Source organism: Lepus europaeus, chromosome 10 (genome assembly GCF_033115175.1).
Source record: "Lepus europaeus isolate LE1 chromosome 10, mLepTim1.pri, whole genome shotgun sequence".
NCBI lineage: Eukaryota > Metazoa > Chordata > Mammalia > Lagomorpha > Leporidae > Lepus > Lepus europaeus.
Window position 1 is genome coordinate 94,333,195 of NC_084836.1, and position 24,572 is coordinate 94,357,766.

The 24,572-nt window shown below is 41.9% G+C and overlaps 1 long non-coding RNA gene across 1 annotated transcript in view; it reads right to left on the bottom strand.

Moving 5' to 3' along the window:
- LOC133767844 (uncharacterized) overlaps positions 1–6,197 on the bottom strand; it is a 66,434-nt gene extending 60,237 nt beyond the window's left edge. The window contains exon 1 of the long non-coding RNA XR_009866913.1: positions 6,146–6,197. This is a non-coding gene — a long non-coding RNA (uncharacterized LOC133767844). The remainder of the gene's footprint in view (positions 1–6,145) is intronic.
- Positions 6,198–24,572: the final 18,375 nt, after the last annotated feature.

Genomic DNA, 24,572 nt, shown 5'->3' on the forward strand with positions numbered 1-24,572 from the left:
GTATACCAGCAGATAAAAGATCTCTCTATCTCTCTCTCTCTGCCTCTCTCTTTCTCTCTGTAACTCTTTCAAATAATGAATAAATCTTTAGAAAAAAGAATTATAGTTTTTTAGTTGAGGCTGAATTTTGTCCTCAGGCAATCAGCAGGACTGGTCCTTTGTCCATTTAAAAAAAGAAAAGAAAATTAAACATATTTATAATGACAAATTTTAATCCAAACATACAGATCAAAGATTATTAATAACTGAGTATCTGGGCTTGCCTTTTCTGCCTACCCACCAGTGAGGATTTTGAGTGTCCATATGCTTCTTCAGTACTCCATCCCCTGCAGTTGTGTGATATGCTCTTCTGGGTCTCTGTTATTATGGAAAGCGGAAGAATACAAGCTTCTTCTCAGAAGTTCTAAGGATAGAGCTTTATGGAATACTATATTTTCCAAAGATGGCTGCACTAGCATATTCCATTCCATGTGCTCTCCTCACGCTGTGCCTTTCAGGGAGATTGGACTTGACGTTCCCTGCCCTTGACCCTGACAGCCTCTGTTACTGGTGTGAACAACTGACATTGGCTGAACTCCTATTACGAGTCTTCTGATAGCAGGCCACAAAACGTAACACAGCATTCTATTTGATTTTGTGTTCTCTCTCTCTCTCTCTCTCTCTACCTCTCCCCCTCTCTCCCTCCCTCCCCCTCTCCCTCTCCCCCTCTCTCTCTTTCTCTCTTTCTCTCTTTCTCTCTCTCTCTCTCCTTCCCCCTTCTCTCTCCACCCCCACGCTGTGAGGAAGATCAGTCTACATGGAAAGACTCCATGTAGGTTTTCCAACCAACAGCATTAGGTAAGGTGCCAGCTAAGAGCAGTACCAGCTGCCCGACAGGAACAGAAAAGGCTTAAAGTCCAGGGTTTCTCCCTTGAGCTTCCCTCATGAAGGGAAGTAGTGGAGTGGAGATGAACTATTTCCATGAAGGCTTGCCTTAATGACAGTCGGGAACAGAGTCAGTGTTGCCATTGTTTTCAGCCACTGAGGTTTCAGGTAATTTGCTATGCAGCCATGGTGACTGAGAATAGGCTTGGACGCAGGAGACGGGTCAAAACGATTTAACTTAGTTTTAGGAATGCACTTTGATGGGAGAAATTATCAGTCAGTAACAAATGACCTTGAATAGGAGAACAATTCTTGTCAAGTGCTTGAAGCGCCCACAAATATTCCTGAGCAGGCTGGTTTTCCTTTTGCTTATCAAGAAAAGTCATTTAAACAGTTATCACATCTCCTCTTGGCACACTGTTTGCTCAGGAGCTTCACCAATTCCACAGGGAAGAAAAGTGGGCTGGATCATCACTATATCACAAGACTGACTCCCTGTTTTCTTCAGAAGTAACTGAACTCTTATCTCCAGAGAGAAGCCCTTTTTTTCGCTCTCCTGTCTGGGATAGCATTTATCATTCCATGAATGATTTCCCTGACTTGATAATCATTTATTGGTTTTCTCTCCCCACTAAAATGAAATTTTCTTACTTGCTTTATTCTCCATTAAATTTCCCATACAGTGCTGAGCTAGAGTAGGTTAACTGTTGAATGCATGGATAATAAGGAAGGGTACTGGACGACTCCCTTCCTGGCAGGTGACTATTGGCTTCTGGAGCCTCCATGTAGCAGTCTAAGAATAGAAGCAAAGCCTCTGACTCGGTACCTTGTCCACAGTGTGAGGAGCGTGGAGGTGATCTCTAAAAGCAACCCCTGCAGCAATCCACTCCACTATTGAAACTGCGGAGGAGCTCAGATGGCCTGAGGTTCAACTTTGACAATTCCTTCTACTATGAAAGCTGATGTTTCACCGCAGAAATTGCATTCAATCATTTTAAGATCTAGGTTATAGTTTCATCTGATGAAAACGTTTGTTTTGGGAACACTTGGTCCTGGCAGGCACACCTCTGTTCTGTCTCTAGTCTCTCTGTTCCAGACATTACCCAGACAGACTGGGCTAAGTAGGACTAGATCCTGCCTGTAGAACTTTGCATCTCGTTTCCCAAGAAAAGCCTTAGAGGCGCAACAATAGTACAAGTTCTTGTCCAAACCAGGACACTTTGGAGAAGAAAATTGGGTCCTGTTACTAATTACATGCAAAAAAGTGGGCCTAAATCAGGGTTGTCCCAAGCAAACCAGTATGTTTGACCACTCTTTATTTTTAGTCAAGGAATCAAAGAGATATATCTCTTAATTTGTCAGAATCAGTAAGATGAAGAGTCACTGATATTTTGGTGTCTGACGTACATTCTACGAGCACAGGATTTGATAATGTCATCATCTTGTCTGTTTACTTGTTTAGTATTTCATTATGCTTTTTTTTTTTAATTCCACAAACAAAAGTCAGAGATTGCACAGGAAACACAATTTTTCAACAAAGGGTTTAATCAGAGAGAAATTAATGATGGTGTCATGCACAGAAAAGTGAGTAGTTTTTTTTTTTTGCGTGTGTATGTCTATATTTAATTAATGAAATTCATTTTAGAGTGGTTTTAGGTCTATAAAAACTTAGCTGAAAGTAGGGCGTTCCCGTATCTTCTATACCTCCTTAATTTGCAACTTTGTCTATAATTAACATCTTGCATTGACACAGTACATTTGTTATCACTGATGATCCAATATCACCACATTATTATTAACTAAGGTCCACAGTTTACAGTAGAATGCACTCTGTGTTGCACCTTCTGTGGATTTCAACAGATACAGAATGACTTGTATCCACCCTTATGGAATCATACGAGTTCACTGCCAGAAAACTCTTTTGGGATCCATGTAATCATCCCTCCCACCCTCTCCCTATCTCTGGCAACCACTGACTTTGTCCTTGTCTCTGTACTTCTGCCTTTCAATTATGTCACCTAGGTGGAATTATAGGGTACGTAGACTTTTTGGACTGTCTCTTTTTACTTAATGATAGGCATTTAGAAGTCCCCAATGTCTTTGCATGGCTTGATAGCTCATTTGTCTTTAATGCTGAATAGAATTCCATTGCATTGATGGCCACAGTTTGCTTACCCATTTACCAATTCAAGAACCTCTTGGTTGCTTCCAATTTGGGGGAATTAGAAATAAATCTACTATAAACATCTAGGTGTGGCTATAAGATTTCAGCTCCTTTTCATGCAAACCAGGGAGCATAATTGCTCAATCACATGGTAAAACTAAATATAACTTTGTTAGATTAACTGCCCAACTGTCTTCCAAAGTGGCTGCACCATTTTGCTTTACCACCAGCAATGAATGAGGATTCCTATAGCTTTGTGATATGTGGGTAGTTTTATTACAACCAATAAAAGACACTGAAGAACTCTGAGACTAGCAACAGCTGGTAGACTTTACCTCTCCTAGACCTGAAGAGCAAAGGAAGGAAAGAAGGGTTGACAGATCCTAGTGAGAACTGGAACCATGAAAGAGGTGCCACCCAGTGGGAGTTTTAATCATAGATGCTCGTAGCCAGGAAAGCAAGGTCAAGCGCAGGTGGGAGGTAGAGGAATACATATCCTGATGTTTCCTTGCCAGTGCCTCCCACTGGCTGAGTCAGGTAGAAGCTAAAGAGAAATAGAATCCATATAATTTGCTTAATAAGTGTCACCCCCCAGGGACACAGGGCAGGGCAGAAAAGGGCAGTGAACAGATCTGTAAGGTGAGGTTCTGAGGAAAGGACTGGTGCACGTCAGCATTATGTAATTGTGATAAAGATAGTATCATAAGGAATAATGTGTACGATTTTAAGAGCAATGTTAGCTTTAGATGAGTTTTTAAATGGTGCATCATTGTTTTTCAGTAAAGTGTGTGATAATGTCTTGAAACAGGATCTGGACCTGCAGATACCAGGGGACAGCAGAACGCTGTATGCCGGGACTGCCTGTCCTGTCCCTCGCCCTGGTCAACATTTCCCTCAACATTCCAGGCAGATGAGTGTCCATTTACTTCAGAACTTTGGGGACGAAGGAGCCTATTGCTTATCTATCAGTTATAGTGCTTAATTAAACTACCTTTGCGTGATTACTTCCAGGTGAAAGTCCACCAAAATGCAGCATGTATTCTCTGAATCTAGACAACAGTTTTATGGTCAACTGTCTATTTCTGGCCAGCTTCTCTGAATTGAAACTTCTTTTAGTTCAATCAACCAAAGAATTTTTTTATTTACAAAAGAGAACAGATTTCATGTGTTTTATATATACAATTTTAAACTCATAATAATATTTCCCACCCTCCCCTTTCCTCTTTCTTTTCTTCCCTTTTAGTTTTTGTGTTAACATACTGTCATTTGCTTATAGTTACAGGCTTAACCCTTTGTTAAATAAACAATTCAACAAGTAGGAAGTAGAAAGACCACTGTTCCATAGGAGTATAGACAAGTATAAACAATAATCAAATATAAACAATATAAATAGAATTGTAATATAATATATAACAGTATAAACAATAATCAAGATGTCAATTTCACGTATATACAACTGTTTTGTACTCTTTATATTAGCTACAAGTCAAAGGAAACATGATATTTGTCTTTTGATGTCTGGCTTATTTCACTAAGCATAAGGGTCTCCAATTGCATCCATTTTGTTGTAAAAGAAATGATTTCATTCTTTTTTATGACTGGATAGTATTCCATCATGTATATATACCACATTTGATTTATCTGGTCATCAGTAGATGGACATCTTATGAATGAGAAAAACAAAAACAACATTCATGGTCTTTGCTTTTTGATGTTTGAAATACTGGGTCATTCAGGGCACAGGGTTGGGTAGAGAACAACTCTTGCTCTAGTTCAGGGCTTTTCAACTTCAAAACTATTGGCATTTTGGGCCAAGTGAATCTTTCTTGTTTGTTAGTGGAAGATGTTCTGTGTATTGGTGGGAGTTTAGCAGCATCTCTGGCCTCTACCCACTGCCCGTGGCCATCCTCTTCCCTGGTTGAGACCATCAAAAATGTGTCCAGACATTACTAAATGTGCTTCAGAGATAAAAGCTCCACCCCCACACCCGCACCATTGAGAACTACTTCCCTAAGAAAGCCACCAGCTTCTGCCTGCGCTGCTGCCATAACAAAGTAACAGTAATTTCCATTTCCTGACACAGAGGTAAAGCTGTTCTTTACAAACCAGATGCCAATTTAATGTTAGAAAAGGCTATCATCTAGAAAATTCTATAGGGAGATGTCTTCTGCTCTAATCCATCTTCCTTCCTTCCTCCTCCTTTTACTCATGCTGACACAATTCTTGGTTTGATCCTAGTGCTTCTTGATAGATTCTAGCATCCCTTGGGGCCAGATAGGAATATTGTGAAATTTTGAATGAGAGTTGGGATAGAAGACTTGAGTGCTCTGGGCTCCCTTTGGTGTACCCATTAGCAAAACAAAAACAAAAAACGAGTGGGGAGGTCAGTGCCTTGGCTTACTTGCCTAATCCTCTGCCTACAATGCCTGCTCCCTGGGTTCTAGTCCTGGTTGGAGCGCCAGATTCTGTCCTGGTTGCTCCTCTTCCAGTCCAACTCTCTGCTGTGGCCCGGGAAGGCAGTAGAGGATGGCCCAAGTGCTTGGGCCCTGCATCCACATGGGAGACCAGGAGGAAGCAGCTGGTTCCTGGCTTCGGATCGGTGCAGCGCACCAGCCATAGCGGCCATTTGGGGGGGTGAACCAATGGAAAGGAAGGCCTTTCTCTCTGTCTCTCTCTCTCTCACTGTCTAACTCTGCCTGTCCAAAAAACAAAAAACAAAACAAAACAAAACAAAACGAATAGGGAAAACTAATGATTTGTTCCTTCATCAAATCACAAGTTATCAAATATATTAATCTCCACAATCTACCCCATTTATTCATTGGTCCTTGTTTACTGGGAACACAGCAGTTTTTCTTTTCAGCCTTTATTTTCCTTCATGTGTTTTAGAAGAAACAAATCTTCAAATACCGCAACCTCCTTTTATATTGAAGACAGTTTCATCTATTTATTTTTTTAAATCCTGCCTCATTCCAAAAAAGGTTTCGAGGAGAAAGAAGAAATTGAATGGCATGGGTCAGTGAGAAAGAAACTGCAGAGGACATTCCCCAATTCAACACTATTTTCTGAAACAATGTCAAGCCCTTACAAGGATGGGAAAATAACAAAGTCACATACCGTGAAAGTCAAGGATTCTCGCTTAGGGAATAAGTGTCCTCGAGCTACTGTCCTCCCAGTACATTTGTGAGCTTAGCAGTTTGGAATGTCAACAAGAATGGTGATTGGGGGCAAAGGCCTGCAAGAGGCTTCACGGTCCACTCACTGATCAATGTGCGGGGACAAGATGACGTTGCAGGCTATTTGAAAGGACTGTGCAACCTAACTGCTTTGAAAGGCCGTGCAAGAGACGTCTCCTCCCTGGATGTGAGGAAACTTCAACCAAGAATCCTAGGCAAGCTCACCTTCTGAACACGTACACTATAGTGATGGGGTTGACAATTTGTTCAATAAATGGTGAGGTCCTGTCTTGTTTGTCTTGCAACATCCCTCCAAATGTTCAGTCCAGCCAGGAGGTAGAATTGGTAACTTATTATTTACAAAACTCTGCAAGACCAAATTGGGATTTGAATCTTTCTGAATTGACTCATTGAAGAAAAAGAGAGAGAGAGAGAGGGAGAGGAAGGTGTACAGAAAGAAAGGAGGGATGGAGGAGGGAGGGAGGAAGGAAAGAAGGAAATAAAATAAAAGGAAGCACAAAGGAACTGTATGCAACGTGTAGTTGGGGTTCCATAGTCTGATGTGGTGTTTCAAAAGAGGAAGCAGAACTCTGGAATTGAACTTTTGGGAGTAAGTCAGTTCTCGGGGAATTTCTAGTCTGAGTATAAATGGTAGTGAATATCCTTGCCATAAGTTGCTCAGGATACCCTCAGTTATTACAGTGCTTCAGAAAGTGAGTCATGGGCACCCACATGCAGAGTCAGAAGTATCTTGGGTTGGAGAACAGAGGTCTCAAGCACCTTGGCAGGAAATGTTAGAAATAGAGGCCAGAGCCTGGGAGATGAAAAATATGGAGTATAACTGACGAGTCTACAGCAGTGATAAGAAATATGCTGGGTGAATGAAATGCACTTTAAGCCCTATATGTAATTTCAAGTTTTCTAGTAACCACATTTTAAGAAGTAAAAATAGAGAAAAGAAATTATAATAATATATTTTATGAATCCCCATGTATCTAAACCATGACCATTTCAACATGCAATCAATATAAAACAATCCATGAGATCATTTATATTCATTTTTCATGATGTATCTTGGAAACCTGATGTATGTTTTATCACACATGTCACTTATGATACATATATGAATATTAACTATCTGATTGGATACTGCAAGTGTTGAAAAAATACATACATTTTAATCTCTCAATAATTTAGGGAATCAAGACACACTACAGCATATCAGTGGAGATACTCCATCAACATTAGTTGAGAGCAAGGCACAAGTTACATATGGCAATATTAGAAGAGCTGAATCCAGTCTCTGACCAGATGGATGTATGACTTTGGTTAAGTCACTGGATTCCTATTTCCTTATCTGTCAGTTAAGGCAACTGTGCTAGTTGATCTCCAAAGTGCATTTAAATTAAAATTTCCAAGGTCTATGAATCATAAAAAGCAATTGTGACTTTAAAGCTCATTCGCAACGTTTTTGACACTGCCCTATAAGTTGCTGAACCTAATTTTCTACTCGTTTGATGTGGGTTGGACTTAGTGACATGCCCACACGACAGAAACTGCAGCCTGCCAACTCCCTTGAGAGTAAGTTTGGAAGCAGATTACCCTTCAGTTGCACCTTAAACTGACATATTGATCATAACCTCATGAGAGTCCCAGGGCCAGAACTACTCAGCTAAGCTACTCCTGAATTTGACCTAAAAACAAAAAACAAATAATAAGGTAGTAAATGGTTTTTGTTGTAAACTTCTAAATTGTGGAGGAATTTATTGATAGCAACAGCTAGCTAATACAACAATCCTGGAATGTGAAGGACAAGCTAAATAAATTACAAAACAGGTTGACTGCATCCTTCTCATGATATGTGGGCACTTCTAGGAAGAAATAGTGACAACCAGGAAGTAACATTGATGCAGTATTTTTGTGTGCTGGGCACAACTCCAACCATGTCACATGTCTTAACTCATTTAGTCTTTACAATGACTTATGAGGTGAATAGTAGTATTACCTCCATCTCAAAGACACGAAAACACAATCATGGAGAGGTTAACTCATTTTCCCAGGATTATATATGCTGTAAAAGGCAAAACTATGATTTGAACATTGGTAGTCTTTACCTCTATGTTACAATGGCTTTGACAGAAAATTAAGTGTGCTTGCCCACCACAGAAGGGATGTATAGACCCCTGGTAAAAATCCCTTTGATGATGACTTCCAGTGTGTTTATCCCAGGGCCTCACTATCTGGTCTAGACTCTGATTCTGCCAAGCAACCACAGGTAGGACTCTAAATAATAATCTATAATAGCAGCCTAATTTCTAAGTGGATAATTTTGTATGGCCCATGAATGATGTTATAAATATCCAAATGTCCCTTGGCAGAAAAAAGGTTCCCCAACCCTGCATTGGCTCAATTTTCTAAAAAATAAGATCCTTAAATATTGTAAGTGGTCATGCAACATCTAAGGGGAGCTCATGTCATCTGAATTTGCAGCACCTTTCAAGGATTAGTTTCTTGCATAGTAACATTAGGAAGGTGAGATGTTTTAAGAGCAAGACATCCTCCTACAAGGGATAGTGAGCAGAGCTGCTCTTTTAAGTGGAAATAAAAAAGTGGTGTTAAACCACAGCAGATGACCCTGAAGTTCAAGGTTACTGAGGATTTCCTGTTAGAGAAAGTACTGAAACCTGAGCCTGTGGAGTTTCCTTCCCTGAAATTTCTCCTGTAAGGTTTCAAGACTATAACACTAAACTAGAGGAGGGGAAAATTCTATGAGTAGAGAAGCAAAAGCCTGACTTTGGGGTCAAAGCTGCCTTGAAACCCGTCAATACTGCCATGTGCCTATACATTCAGATGACTACCCTGCCAATAATCCAAATTATTCCACTGTGAAATGAAGATTTATAACATATCTGTGTTTTATAGATGCTACAGTAATTGGTACCACAGAGACCTAAGTCAATCTGGTCATTCACAATTAGTAGTTTCTTTTTTTTTTTAATTGATATTGGTTGTTTTCAATAATTAAAGATAAGTGACACCTCTTCTCTCCAATTTCCCATCAGATAATGTGTGACAATGAGAACAACTGGAAAAGAAAAAAATTTCCCCAAGTACAAACATTTATTCACAAGAAGGTGCATAGTGCTGGGAATTCTTGCCTTAAGTCTGTGCTGCTAATATGCTTCTACAGAGGCTTGCCAGAAAGTTTACTTTGAAATAGACGAAAAATTATTCCAGTGGAAAAGTTTAGCCCAAGTCAGGCAACAAAATCCTCTATAAATATCTAGAATAAGAACTATTTCATATTCCTAAACTGAAGATGCTGTTTTTGACGTATGCAGACTCTTGGGGACAACCCATGCCATTCATGCAAGGGGTGATCCTGATGTGATACCCCTCACAATATGCATAGCTTGGAAGATATGAGTTCCACCAATACAAAAAAACATTATTTCCTTTAAACAAGATGTATTTATTAAAACAGCAGAGTGACAGAGAGAGAAAGAGATAGAGATTGTCCATCTACTGATTCATACCCCAAAAGGTTACAGTGGCCTGGGCTTGCCCAGGCTGAAGCCAGAAGTTTGGAATACCATTGCAGTGTCCCACATTAAATGTCAGAGACCCAAGTAATTGAACCATCTTCTGCTGCCTTCCCAGACACATTAGCTCCATTAGGAGCTGGATCTGAAGCAGAACAGCCAGGACTCAAACTGGCACTCCGATATGGAATGCCAGCAATGCAAAAGGCAGTTTAACCTTTTGTGCCACAACACTGGCCCCACAAAACCACTTCTGATACCTGTTATGTTAATTAGCCAGGGTTTTAATGCACACTAAAAATAAAGTGAGCTCCAGGGGTTATGGGAGGGCTTCCGAAGTACAGTATTATCTGCTGATTTCCTTTGTATAAATACTCCCATCATACTGATCTCAAGCGATTCATGCCATCCCTGAATACAGTTAGAAAGAGATGGGTACCACAGGAACTGTTGCAAGTTGCCTCCACATCACCACTGAGAGGTCTTAAAATTTGAGTTTTCGAATGTTGACTACCTAGTTCCTCAGAAATCCCCAATATTTACAGATATATGCTACTTATTTCATGTTGCATAAAAACTTACTCTTGACCTAGTAGCATAAAACAACACACATCTGTTATCTCAGTTTCTGTGGCTCAGGAATCTTGGCATCAGTGTACTGGGTCCTCTGCTTAGGGTTTCATTGAAGGCAGTGATCAGACTTGACCTTATGTGGAGTCTTGTTGGGAGGTTTGATTGAGAAAGGATCTGCTTCCAAGATCAAGTTTGAGGGTGTGAGCTTCAGTTCCTAGTGCAAATTAGCTGGAGAATGCCCACAGTTCCTTGTCTTGTGTGCCTCTCTTGCCTCATTATAATAGCTATCATTTCAGATAAATCAGAGAAAGAACAGAGGGAGAATGAGCTAGTCAGAGACAGAAAGTGAAAGCAAAGTGGAAATTAGTGTTTTAAAATCCAATCTCTAAAGTGACATCCTATCACTTTCGCTGTATTCTATTTGTTGGAAACAAGTCACTAGATTCAGCCCACATCCAAAGGGAGAGGATTACCAAAGCTGTGACTGCCTGGAGGTGGAGATTACTCCAAGCTCTCTCAGCTCACTCCTTGAGCAAAGGAGCCCTCTTCGTGTCATACTAAAGCCCTCTTTATCCCAAGACCGACCACAGAGCGTAGTCAGGCATTACAGACCTAAACCTGAGACTCTGGTTCTTCGTGTGTGGTCCCCCATTCACAGCTTGGCAATACCTGGGAACTTGTTAGAAATCCAGTTCCTGGGTCCTAGACCTTCTGAATCAGTAACTCTAGGGACACAGCAGTTTGCGTTTTGTCAAGATCTCCAAGGGATTCTGAGTGTTCCTCAGGTTTGAGAATCCCTGCACTAGAATATGACAGAGCTGAAAGGTATCTCAGGGATAATATACACACAAATCCCTCACTACGGTTATGAGGAAACTGAGGTGCCAAAAAGTGACATGACTGGTTGATTTCACCCAGCGAATGAGCAACTGCCTTCTGAAAATACAAGCATTTGGAGTCCTGAGATTTCAAGCAGGCCAGGGGCTGGGCTCCCTATGTCAACCCTGGGCTCCTGCCTAAACTCATTCCTTGGCTGCAAGTGTATCAAACACCTTCAGCCAGTCATGCACAGCACGTCCTGCCAGGTTTGTGGGTGTGGTCCATGTACTTAGAGGTGTGCACTGGAAGAGTTAAACAATTACCAAGCCTTGCCAGCCTTCCTGCTTTTTAATGCTGCATACCTGCCCCATTACCTGCAAGGTGAGCTCAGACAGAGGCTGTGATCGTATACTTCCCTGGACACGGGCCAGTGCTGAGGGGGGTGGGATTGGGCTGCCGGAGCTGCCACCTTATTTACACAATTAATGTTTGGACAATAAACCTGAACTTCCCCAACATACCGCACCCTAGAACACAAGATCGTGGTGAAGGGCACAGAACTCTTGGTTCAGGTACAACATTCTGAATCACCATACAGAATCACGAGACCTCCCACACACACATTATATGAGTTTGTGAACAGTTGAAATGAAAACAAAAATGCAAAGTGTTTATTAGAGTAAAAGATCCCTTGCTAAGTTAGAAGGATGTGAGTTTTGACCCTATCCTTTCATATTCTTGGGGGCAGGAGAGAGATGAGAGGGATGTTCTCCAGAACTTTTTTTTTAAAGAACACCATTTCCATGAATGAGACTGGAGAGCAATACCATAACTGCAAGGCACATGTCCGCATCTCGATTATTGGATACCCTGTAAGAATTTTAAATACTCACAGCAATTCTGAAACATATTTAGACAGACTTGATCATGAGGGATGAATGGAGGTGGGCAATGGGTTATTGAGAGCCTAGAGCATCATGTCTTTCACAAGCAAATGAAGAATTTTGGTGACATTTTTGGATGACCTCTGAATTCCCGTGTACCAATTGCATTGTGAAGGTCTGTTTTAAATAGTACTTCTCAACAGGGGGCAATAGGGCTCATTTGCTTGTTTGTTTAAAGATTTATTTGAACGTCAGGGTTATTGAGAGAGAGCGAGAGAGAGAGAGAATCTTCCATCCTCTGGTTCATTTCCCAGATGAACATAATGGCCAGAGCTGGGCCAAGCCAAAACCAGTAGCCAGGAGCTTCATCCTGGTCTTCCACATTTGGGCAGGGGCCCAAACACTTGGGTCATCTGCTGCTGCTTTTCCAAGACCATTAAGAAGGAGCTGGATCACAAGTGGAACAGCCAGGACACAAACCATTGCCCATATGAGATGCCAGAATTATAGGCAGTGGCTTTACCCACTATACCACAAGGCCAGTCTCCAGGCTCATGCTTTATAATCTTGCTTCTTAAAAATGCAAATGTCAGGTCCAGTGTTGTCGCTCAAGGATTAAGCTGCCACTTTCAACACTGGTATCCCACATCAGAGTGCCTATTCAAGTCTCAGCAGCTCTACTTCTGCTCCAGCTCCCCACTACTGTACCTGAGAACAATGCAAATGAGGGCCCAAGTGCTTAGGTCCCTGCCACTCACATGGGAGACCTAGATGGAGGTCCAAGCTCTTAGCTTCAACCTGGCTCAGCCCTGGCCATTGCACTAATATGGGAGTGAACCAGCAGATCTGTGTGTGTGTGTCTGTGTACATGTGTCACTCTCACTTCCAAATAAATAAATCCTTAAAGAATGCAAATACCTCTGCTCTAGATAGAGAGTAAACCTATTATGGTTGAGAATAGAGGAGCTATAGTCCATTCTGATAAATGATTCCACCTAGTCTCAGTACCTTCCCACTCCCATCCAACTCCTCTTAACTCCTATAAGAGTACCAAAAATGTGAATATGTAATTCATAAAAATTCCCCCAATTCCATGGAAGAAGTGGAGCCAAGTCTTAATCATCTCTGAATTCTTAAACCATAAAGCAGAGAGCAAAACTGACTGCCTCCCTCACTATATCTAATAAACATTATATACACAGTATTGAAAGCCACTTTTAAAATAAAGTATTGAATGAGTTATGGCAGTAAAATATATTTTTCAGAGATGGCTACACCAATATGTCTTGACCTGTTTGCTCTTCTAGGTTGTAAAGTTGGCGTTCCTTTAGCAAGAGACAGAGCCTCATTGTCTTCCAATTGAATCTAGATGGGATTGTGACTGTTTTGAGCAAGATGCAAAGGATGCAGTGACACTGTATGACTTCTGTTTTTAAGATTTACTTATTTATTTGAAAGGCAGAATTACATAGAGGCAGAGGCAGAGAGAAAGATCTTGCATCCATCCACTGATTCACTCCCCAAATGGCCTAAACAGTAGCAGCTGGGCCGATCCACAGCCAAGAGGCAGGAGTTTCTTCTAGTTCTCCCCTGTGGGTGTAGGACCCCAAGAACTTGGGCCATCTTCCACTGCTTTCCTAGGCCATAGCAGAGAGCTGGATCAGAAGTGGAACAGCTGGGACTTGAAACAGCACCCATATGGGATGCCAGCACTACAGGCAGCGGCTTTATCCACTGTGCCACAGTGTCGGCCCTGATACTGTATGACTTCTAAGACTGGATCACAGAAGGCCACATAGCTTCCTCCTTGTGAACACTCATGCTTGACGCTCTGAGCTACCGTGGAAGAAGTCCCACCATCTGAGGCCACCATGAGGGGAGGAAACCAGGCCCCATGAGAATCCATATTTAGTGGCCCTGATTGGTACTCTGGTCATTGAGTCTTCCCAGTCTAAGTTTCATACAGGTCAGTAAATGATTAGATGGTCCACTGCCTCCCCCCTCACTCCTCCAGCCACCAAGTGCTATCAGCTGAGGCTTCAAATGTGACAGAGCAGAAACAAGACAGCCCCACCATGGCCTGTGAATCCCAACATAAAGAATCCATGAAAATAGTGAAATGTTTGTTTTCAAGTGGACATGTTTTGTTATGCACAAATAGTAAACAGAACTGTTTCTAACATTGGTCCATAAAGAGACTCCCTGTGAAATGTCAGATTTTCTTGACAAATTACAGAACATGGTAGGTAGAGGCCATGTTCCCACACAGTGAGGACCTAGGGAGCTAGGGAGCTTGTGAACTGAGATTTGATGCCATGATTTTTTATACACAGCCTGTTTTCCTTAAACAGCCAAACTTACTTCCTTCAAAGTATGTAAATAGAATACAGAGGGTCTTAATCTTTTCTATCAGCACCTTCTTGCCTGACCCCTGTATGTAACTGAGTTTGCAACCTCTGCCCTAGATTACAGTAAGCACATAATAAATATTTGTTGAATTTCGAAATCAATCCATTCTTTTCTTGCTGATTTTGTGTTTATCTCTAGATTCTGCTGATAAAGACTCTTTTTCCCATAGGTTTACTGGCACTTAAGACACAGCTGTTTTCTCCCTCCCTTCCTTCCTTTTCTCCTTCCTCTCTCCCTCTTTCCCTCTCCTTCTCTCCCCTCTCTTCCTTCCCAATTTGCTTGCTTTCTTCTTTCACTCCTGCTACCTCTCTACCTTCCCTCTATTCTTTGCTCTTATTTTCCTTCCTCTCTCCCTCCCTCCCTCCCTCCCTTCCTTCTTTTTCTTATTTTTCTGTCTTAGTTCATTTTCTGATGTTGTATATAAAATAGCTAAGGGCGTCTAATTTATAATGAACCAAAATTTATTTGACTCAGGATTCTGGAGGCTAAGAAGTCCAAGATCAAAGGGTCACCTATGGAGAGAGCCATTGTGCTGGTCATAACATAGCAGAAGACATCACGTGGTTGGGAGAGCAGTTGGGGGCGGGGGGGCGGCGCGGACCAAACTACCCCCTGCTTTCTAACTGACCCAATCCTGTGGTGCAGCTTTCATCACTCACAGGGATGGTGCCCTCATGACCGAACCAGCTCTTATAGTTCCCACCTGTCAATTAAATTTCAACATGAGCTTTGCTCACAATGTAGCTTGCTTGCTCCTTCCTTCCTCCCTTCACAACTTCCTCCAACCCACACTGTCACACTTACTCCCTGTTTGTGTATCATACAACTGCACCCAGCTGCCCTTTCATCTGCTACTTAGAATAAAGCATTGTAAGATAATAGTTTCCAAGCTAGAAAGACTTGTTTCTTAGCAGAAGTTCCACAAGTTTCAAGGAGCACCTTGCGCAGAAGTATTTAGGGAGTTTTCTAAAATATAGAAATCAGGGCCCCTCCCCAGACCCATCAACACAAATCAAGGGCATGGACACAGAAATCCGGACATCAACAAGTGCTTCAGATGATTGTGGTACACACTGAAATATTTGAAATTAGTCCAGCCTTCTTCAAATAGAGAGGTATAGAAGGTGGGTTCTGTCATCAGTCTGCAATCGCAAAGATGCAAGGCCATGGGTCCAGGAGTAGTACATGAAGATCAGAGGGGCACCACAATGAAAATTAGGTGATAAGACAGTGCTAAGTTGGAGGCTAGAAACTCCCATAGGATGGGGACTACAACATCAGATGAGCAGGGCAGGCTTAAGCAGACTTCATCGTCTTGAAGTCCAGACCAGGGAAAGTTCCACCTTATTTGCAGTAGTTTCCAACTGAAATGTTTTGCCCCCTTTAACTATGGATGTAGGCAATAAACCTCAATAGTGTAATCAGGACATATGACTTAGCACCTAAAAGAAATCACAAATAATATTCCATCACATAGATATCATGGGGTATCATTTTCACTCATCAATACTCCAAAATGATGAGAGACTGAGCCCCCTGCTATATCTTGTTATTTAACAGACAAGTAGGCTACTACTAATTTGAAAAAACGTGATATATAATTCATTTCACTTATGATCCCATGCACTGTATATCTGAGTTTAAACCATTCTTCATGAAAGAGTCCACAGGCTTCATCAGACTCTCAAATGTCCTTGTGATAGAAGCCCTGACTTCAAGGGACAGACAAGCTATGGCACAGGCCAGTCTGGTCCTTATGAGTTCACTGGGACAATCTCAGGCGCTACCTCTGCTTGCATTTCTCCACAGGACAGGAGGAAGCTGAGGCAAGTGACAGAGGTGGGGAGGGCCTCAGGTGCACTTGGCATGCAGGTTTTTCCCTCCCAGGTGTCTACATAGCCTGCAGCTCATATCCTGAGTTTACATGTCAGCCAGGCAGAATCCACATTCTTAGACCTGGATTGGAACATGCAAGGCTGAGGGACCGTCTTCTCCCACAGATGTGGCTAGTGGTTTAGCCTCATGCCTAGTATCACCACGTCCATGGCCTGAAGTAACTTAGCAGTCATCTTTTGTAGACAATAGTGGATATGCTGCAACAAGACAGCCACACTTTCTGACAAGCAAAGCAATGTGTTCTTAGTAGAAGGCCTGAGATGGCCGGCACCACAGCTCACTAGGCTAATCCTCTGCCTGCAGCGCCAGTACCCTGGGTTCTAGTCCCAGATGGGGTGCCGGGTTCTAGTCCTGGTTGCTTCTCTTCCAGTCCAGCTCTCTGCTGTGCCCCGGGAAGGCAGTGGAGAATGGCCCAAGTGCTTGGGCCCTGCACCCACATGGGAGACCAGGAGGAAGCACCTGGCTCCTGGTTTCGGATCAGCGCAGCACACCGGCCGTAGCGGCCGTTTGGGGAGTGCAACAACGGAAGGAAGACCTTTCTCTCTCTCTCTCTCTCTCACTGTCTAACTCTGCCTGTCCAAAAAAAAAAAAAAAAAAAATAGAAGGCCTGAGAAGGAAGACTAAACTCATATTAAAAAAAGCAACCCTAGGGTGGGTATTCAGCAAAGCAGCTAAGATGCCCATGTGCCAACTGGAGTACTTGAGTTTGATTCCCAGATTTGGTTCCTGACTCCAGGTTCCTACAATGCAGACCCTGGAGGGCAGTGGTGAAGCCTCAAGTAATTGGGTTCATACACATGGGAGACCTGGATTAGATTTCCAGTTCCCAGTTTCAGCCCTGGCCCACCCCCTACCTTTGTGGGCATTTGAGGAATGAACTAGCAAACGAGAACTCCCCACATCCCTATCTCTCTGCCTCTCTCTCTATGTAACTCAAATACATAAATAAATAAAAGGCAACTTGCTGTAATCGCTGATGGACCAGGTACTGCATAAGCCATTTATTCATCTTCACAAAAAATTTTCCAAGGTCATGGCATTTTTTTCAATGTCTGTGTTAATATCTCTATTTTCTAAATGAAGGAAAACAGCATCTGTGAGATCAATCACTGTATAATAGTAATATCTATTACTACTAATACCATTAGCTACCAATAACTAATACCAGATTATAATATTAAAATGAAGGTTTTACATTAACACTGATACCATTTATATTAATTATAGTTAGCCATTAATTATCACTAATATCCATAATAGCTAATAAGATAATGATACCACTTCTTGCCATGTACCACATCATGGACTGTACCCTGGACTTTTATTTTTTCATATAATATTTACACAAACATCTAGGGTAGGTGCTATCATTATTGCTCTTTCTTAGATGAAGAAATCAGGGGTTAGGAACTGGCCTGGGGTTCCTGGCAAGGAATTAATTTTTTCTTTAGGGCCTAGTATTTGAACCTAGGCTTCTCTGTCCTAACATCAGAGCTTTGGGTCCTCACTCTACCACTGATGTTAACACCCCTTTAACCCTACACATTCTCAGCTTCTGGTATTATGGAACCAGTCTGGAACCTTCCAGGAAAAGGGAGGGGCAGGTTGCTTCAATGCCTCTGAGGTGCGGAGGCTTTGAGGTTTTCTCTTCAGGCCAGAATCTTGCAGACCTCTCTCCACTGTCCCCTGTGTCGTCTGCAACTTGAGTCAGCAGCTGAGCCAAAGCCACAAAGCCTGTCCCAGGAGGTGTGGTGTGACTAGGAATAAACACAGGCAGGGAACATTTGAACCAAAATGCACAGAAACTTGACAACCAGGACGTGCCAGGACATGCCAGCTGAGAGCTCAGAAAGGTTACAGATTTGATCCTGAACATTCAAGCTGCTTGGTTAAAACCATGACCGTAATAACAGAACCTGATGACAGTACTGGGGTTCTCTGAGATGGCAGGGTCCTGCACTATGCAAGCTCTTCTGTAGACAAAGTGTGGGGAGACCAGAGGTGAAATGGACATTTCCTTGCCCTTGAAAGGAAAAGGTGCAGCAGCGTAGGGTTAAGGGGAGGAATTTCCGTGGCTCATTCCGTGACGCCAAGACCAAGGTTAGAAACGAACTGAACCACCTTGTAAAAAGCATTATATATAAAGTCATCTGTTTACCTCGGCCGCTGCTGTCATAAGCCCCATGTTCCTATCAAGGGCTGAAAGCAAACACTTTAAGCAGCTAAAATAACAACATCATTTCTGATTCTCTCCTAAGACCTGATTCACTTACAAAATGAGCTTATGAACTTAAAATTACGGGAGGGGAAGATGGAGGGAAAAGACAAGAACTCTTTTATTTAGCATCTTATTCACAATGAAAGTTGGCACCAAAGCCAACCACATACATTAACATAGCTTGGGCAAGTTTAAAGCTTATGAATACATTTCTGTGGAAAAATGTGAATATGGAAAATCCCCTCTCTTATTTTGCTTTTTCCAAAAAAGCAATGAGTTCTGGGAGCAATGTGTATCCATAACCTCACTTGGAAATGCCAAGAGGGACTGAGCTGGGGGAGCCCAGGTTTGAAGGGAGACAAGGGTCTGCTGCCTTGGGAACAAGAGCAGAGGGAGGAAGGAGGCCTGCCTACTCATTCCCAAGTAGATTTCATCACAAATTGAAGGTTCTCTATGTCTCTCTGGTGATAGTGATATCTATTGGAGAAAATTCTTACAATTAGAAGAAAAAAGGGAGGGAGATCTGCTTCCAACCTTCCTCAAAACTCACCAATTATAGAGTTCAGGTAAAGAAGGGCACACAGCAATAGCCAAGAGTCTGCTTGCTGTGCTGAGCTTGTCATTGAGTTTAGCTCATAGGTTCTTCCTTGAGAAACCTTTAAGGATATAGAAATGCAAAGTAATTAATCCCTCTAAAAATGCCTTGAAGATAGATGCTTCTGTTCTTTCTTCTTGCTTTATTTTGCAGGGATTTGTGGGTGTGTTGCTTGACAGTCTCCATACAGAATAAGTGATCTGACAACAATTCACAGGGGAGGGAAGACACTGTCGATAAACAGGCTAAAGAAATTGCCAGAGCTGGCTGTGTGGCATAGAGGGTAAAGCTACCACCTGCAATGCCAGCACCCCATGTGCACAACGATTTATGTCCCAGCTGCTCAACTTCCAAACTAGCTCCTTGCTAATGGCCTGGGAAAAAGCAGCAGAAGATGGATGAGGGGCTTAAACCCTTGCCACCCATATGGGAGACCCAGATGAAGGACCTGACTCCTGGCTCCTGGCTCTGAGCTTCAGCTTAACTCAGCCCAGGCTGTTGCAGCCACCCTGGGGAATACACCAACAACACAACAGAAGATCTCTCTCTCTCTCTCTCTTTCTTTCTCTCTCTCTTTCTCCCTCTGTCTCTCTTTCTCTCCCCCTCCATCTCTGTAACTCTGACTTCAAGCAAACAAGTAAATCTTTTCAAAAAATGAGAAATTGCCTATAGTTGCAGATCTACCTTCCATCAATATATTAAAAAAAATGTTTACTAAGGGCACAAAGGGCACTAGCTGATGTACATGCAAAGCTCTGTAGAAGACGGAGGAAACACTCCAAATTCCTGAAAATCATCCTTAATGCTCAGCCGGAAGAGCGATAGCCCTGTTGGTCCTGGTAGAGAATACCGCACCTACAAGGGCCATGAAGTAGGAAGCAGAAAACTTAGGCACCAAGTGGAACTCTAAGTAGATCAACAAGCTACCACCTTGCTAGAAAATAGAAATTAAGAAAATTATCAGAAACCAACTAGTAACACATCTCTAGAAGACAGTGGGCAAGTAGTTGTTGATTATTTACCCTTGGGACTAGGGCCTGGTGACACAAACATGCTCTCTCTAGATTCACACTCACAATGTTCCTCAAGCTCAGCAAGGAAGGCACACATAGAACGATGCGCTCACATTGTGGAAAGAGCTGTGGGCTCTGTGAGCGCTGATGCTACAGCATATGGTAGCTACACAAGCTCAGGGAGGAAGAAGCACGTTCACAGATCCTGTGGTAGGAAATTGAGGAAATGTCTGATGGCCAGAGTGCCTGAAGGGGCTGCAATCTGAGGCCTTAGAGAATTAAGGTAAAGCCATTGACCATTTCCAGGGAAGAGACAATATTAGGTTTATTTTTGAAACTGGGCTTTTACCTTCTGGGAATAGGATGGCTCATGGTGACAAATGGGGAATGCAGGGTGACCACTGGGACAAGTCACAAAAGAAAGATGATGGTGGCAAATGTACTAGGCCCCTCCGGTAGAGATGGACAGAATGAGAAGCATCTAAGAACTACACAAAGGAAAATACACTGCAAGAGAGGAGGAAATCAGAGCCTCTCTTTGGGAGGCAAATGAATGGGTAGGAAGAAAATGCTTCTGCACATAGTGGTTGAGGAAGCTATAGTGAATATTGCAGGGCTCATGGTGGGATCTGGAGCAGGTGGCAGGTTCCAAGTGCTGGCAACTCATGCCAGCCATTGAGGTGGTTTGTAGGTGGGCTGCTTCTGAGGCCATCTGTCCACCTAACTTGGCTAGAGGGAGAGATGATTTTAATCAAACCAGCTCCCAGAAAGCCAGCTACATCTGTGCTCATTCTCATCTCTCCAATGGCCAAGATTTCTTGATATTCCTTCTGCACTGTAAATTGTATGCCTGAAATACATAAACAGGAGAAGGAGATTGCAAGTCTTTGATACCTGGAATTATAGTTTCCATACATTTTTATAATAAAAATAAATAGTTACAGAAACTCTATGATGTCCAAATATTAAAATGATATAATGGTTTCCAACTAACTTTTCGAAAACATGAAATATGAGTTCTGATATCCTAAGAAAATAGTGCTACTCTGTTTGGCCTAAACCACATATGCCCTGCCCTTCTAGGAATTACAAGTTTCCCCTTGCATATGGGAATTTGATATGTCACTTGTATCACTCTCTGTGCAGGTCACCTGTCACTACATTGAGGGCAATAAGTCAACAACTACTTTTAACTTTCTGCTAATGAGTTTCATGCATTACTAATCAGAGACTCCTAAATTTTAGAGAATTGGGCCTGACTATCACATAAAGTGAATCTGTCACAATTTTACTCACTTTGTGTAAATTTGGTAAGTGATATTTTTGCCAAGTGAAGCAAGTGTTATTTTATCAATCTGCTATTCAAAGGATCACTGTGATCACCACCTCCAATAGAAAAATGAATGAAGATCTTTAAAATTATGTAATGATAATAAATTTATGTATTTCAAAAACACTTCCAAATCTTCCAGGTTTATTTTTTATTACAGAAAGCAGATAGGTATGTAGAGAACAGAAGGTGTTTCTTGTTATTTTTCAAACCAGTTCATCTTTTCTAATGAGTCATATCCCTGTGTCTAAGCCAAGTTCTTCCATGTCCCCACTGGCCTCAGCTTTGGGAACCTTGGGAATGACTCATGGGTCACGATCCTGAAGACAGAGCCCTATATTTCTCCAAATACAATCTAAGCCCCCCCCATCTGTGATGCAATGATACATTTCCATATAAATTAGTGGCAGATTTTATGACTAATGTATTAACACCCAATGGAGTTGCTTACGTTTTTAGGCTGGGTTATATAAATGTGTGTCAGGCAGTGGTTTTGGTATGTTTTAAGATGATGCAGCAAAATGGACAACACACGAACAATGAATATGCATGGCATTGTCCAAGTCATATCCATTCTGGTAGGAAAGAGACCAAGTCCTGTGCATTGACATTGACTCTCAACCTCATGCCATCATCCCTAGAACTTCAAAAGCTTCTCTTATCTCTCAAGACAGGAACTAGAAATTATAATATTTGAAATTCATGACTTGCACACACAGTGTCATTCAGGATTTGACACTTGAAAGACTGAGTAAAATCTCTATGTATACTTTCTTCCTGTTGTTTCAAGTCAGCTTTGACATTATTTTCAAAGATTTATTTATTTATTTGAAATTCAGAGTTACACAGAGAGAGAAGGAGAGGCAGAGAGAGAGAGAGAGGTCTTTCATCTGCTGGTTCACTTCCCAATTGGCCACAATGGCCAGAGCTGTGCCAATCTGAAGCCAGGAGCCAAGGGCTTCCTCCAGGTCTCCCACGCGGGTACAGGAGCCCAAGGACTTGGGCCTTCTTGTTCTGCTTTCCCAGGCCATAGCAGAGAGCTGGATCTGAAGTGGAGCAGCCAGGACTAGAACCAGCACCCATATAGGATGCCAGCACTGCACGTGGCAGCTTTACCCACTACACCACAGTGCCAGCCCCTGACATAATTTTTACACATTCTAAAGTTTGCAAAAATCATTTTAGAAAGTATATTTATGTTCATTTTATTTGAAATGCAACGAGAAAGTGAGAGAGCAAGAGTGAGAGCGAGAGAAAGAGAGATGTTCCGTCCATTGGTTCACTCCCCAAATATCTGTAACAGCCAGAATTGGGCCAGGTTGAAGCCTGGATCCTGAATCTAGATGGCAGGGACCCAGGTACCTGAACCATCATCTGATATCTCCTGAGGTTCTCATTAGCAGGAAGGTAGATTGTAAGCAGAGTATCTGTGACCTGAATGAGGCACTCTAATATGGGATGAAGTTTTCCTAAGTGGCAACCTACATGCTATGCCAAATGCCTTCCTTTTTAAGAATCACTTTTTGCCATCTTCAAGAAATCATCTAATATCATTCAATATTTTGTAGACAAAAAAGTTGTTTATAAGAAAAACAGAAACAAAATCCTATAAAAAATCATGGGGCAGGCATTTGCCCTAGCCATTAAGATACTGGTATAGATGCCTTTGTCCCATGACAGAGCATGTGGGTTTGATATTCCATTTTGGTTCCTAATTCCAGCTTCCTACTGTTTCAGACCCTGGGAGGCAGAAGTGCTGGCTCAAGTAATTGAGTCCCTGTCACCCTTGTGAAAGACCTGCCTTGAGTTCCTGGTTTCCCGGGCCTGGCCTCAGGGAGCGGCTACTGTGTGCATTTGAGGAATGAGCCAGCCAATAAGAGCACCCATCATCTTTATCTCTGTGTCTCAAACACAAATTATAAAAGTTATCAAGCTTTTTTTCCACCTGATGTATCTGTTATTAAATGGATATGGATTTGAGCCAATCCAGGATGGCAAGTGTGTGTACACTTAAACAAATTAGTTGTTCTCCCTAACACTGATTGTAAAGAATGCTGTTTCTGAGGGGAATATCAGCAGATTGATTAATGAAGTCTGCCACAGCTCAGTATTGGAGAGTAGTGGATTTAGTGTTAAATATTTACCATCCATATCCTACCCCCAAATCAGAATACTAAAAACATTTTTACTATGAATAAAATGGAACACAACCCTAAGATGAAACATTTTCTAATATATTCTGTCATAAGTATTCTGTCTCTCCTCCATCAAAAAAAAAAAAAAGCCCTTTTTTCAAACATCAGAGGAGCTTACCAGTGAAGAATATCTCTATGCCAGATGCCCTCCCCATGACCTCAACATTAAACAGATGCTGATGACTTCCAAATATTTATTCTTTAGAGTCAGACTCTTCCATAAGCTTTGGGTTAATTTTTAATTACTTACTAGACATCTTCATCTCAAAGGCATCAAATTAAGAACAGAGAAGAATGAAATATTTCCTACCTACTTTTCTAGGTATTTTCTATTCCACTAACAGCATCATGATGAGCAAAGACTAGAACCTTAAAACTATTTTTTTTTCCCTTTCAGCCATTTTATACAACCAGCTAACAAGTTCAGATAAGTTGATGTCTGACCTGTATCTGGATCTCAAATCTAACAACTTTCATTACAATATTATATTTCTTTGGTTACATAAAAATTTACCAAAAACTGTGATGGCTTAAAAGCACACAGTTTATTATCTACTCGTTTCCTTGGGCAAGAAGTCTGGGCATGGGTCAGCTGAGTCCTTTGATCACAGCAGTTCTTATCTCAAGGCTCTGGGAAAGATTCTGCTTCCATGATCTTTCAGGCTTCTGACAGAATCCAGGTCCTTGCCGCTGGAGAACAGAGATCCTCTTTCCTGGCTGGTGGTCAGCAGGCGGCTGCTCTTAGCCCTAGAAGCCCACATTCCTTGCCACATGGCACCTCCATCTTCAAAGCTCCCAAAGAAGAAATCTCCCGCACATCAAATCCTTCTCATGCTTTGAATCTCTGTCACCAGGAAGATCACTGCTCTTTGTAGGACTCATCTGATAATGCAG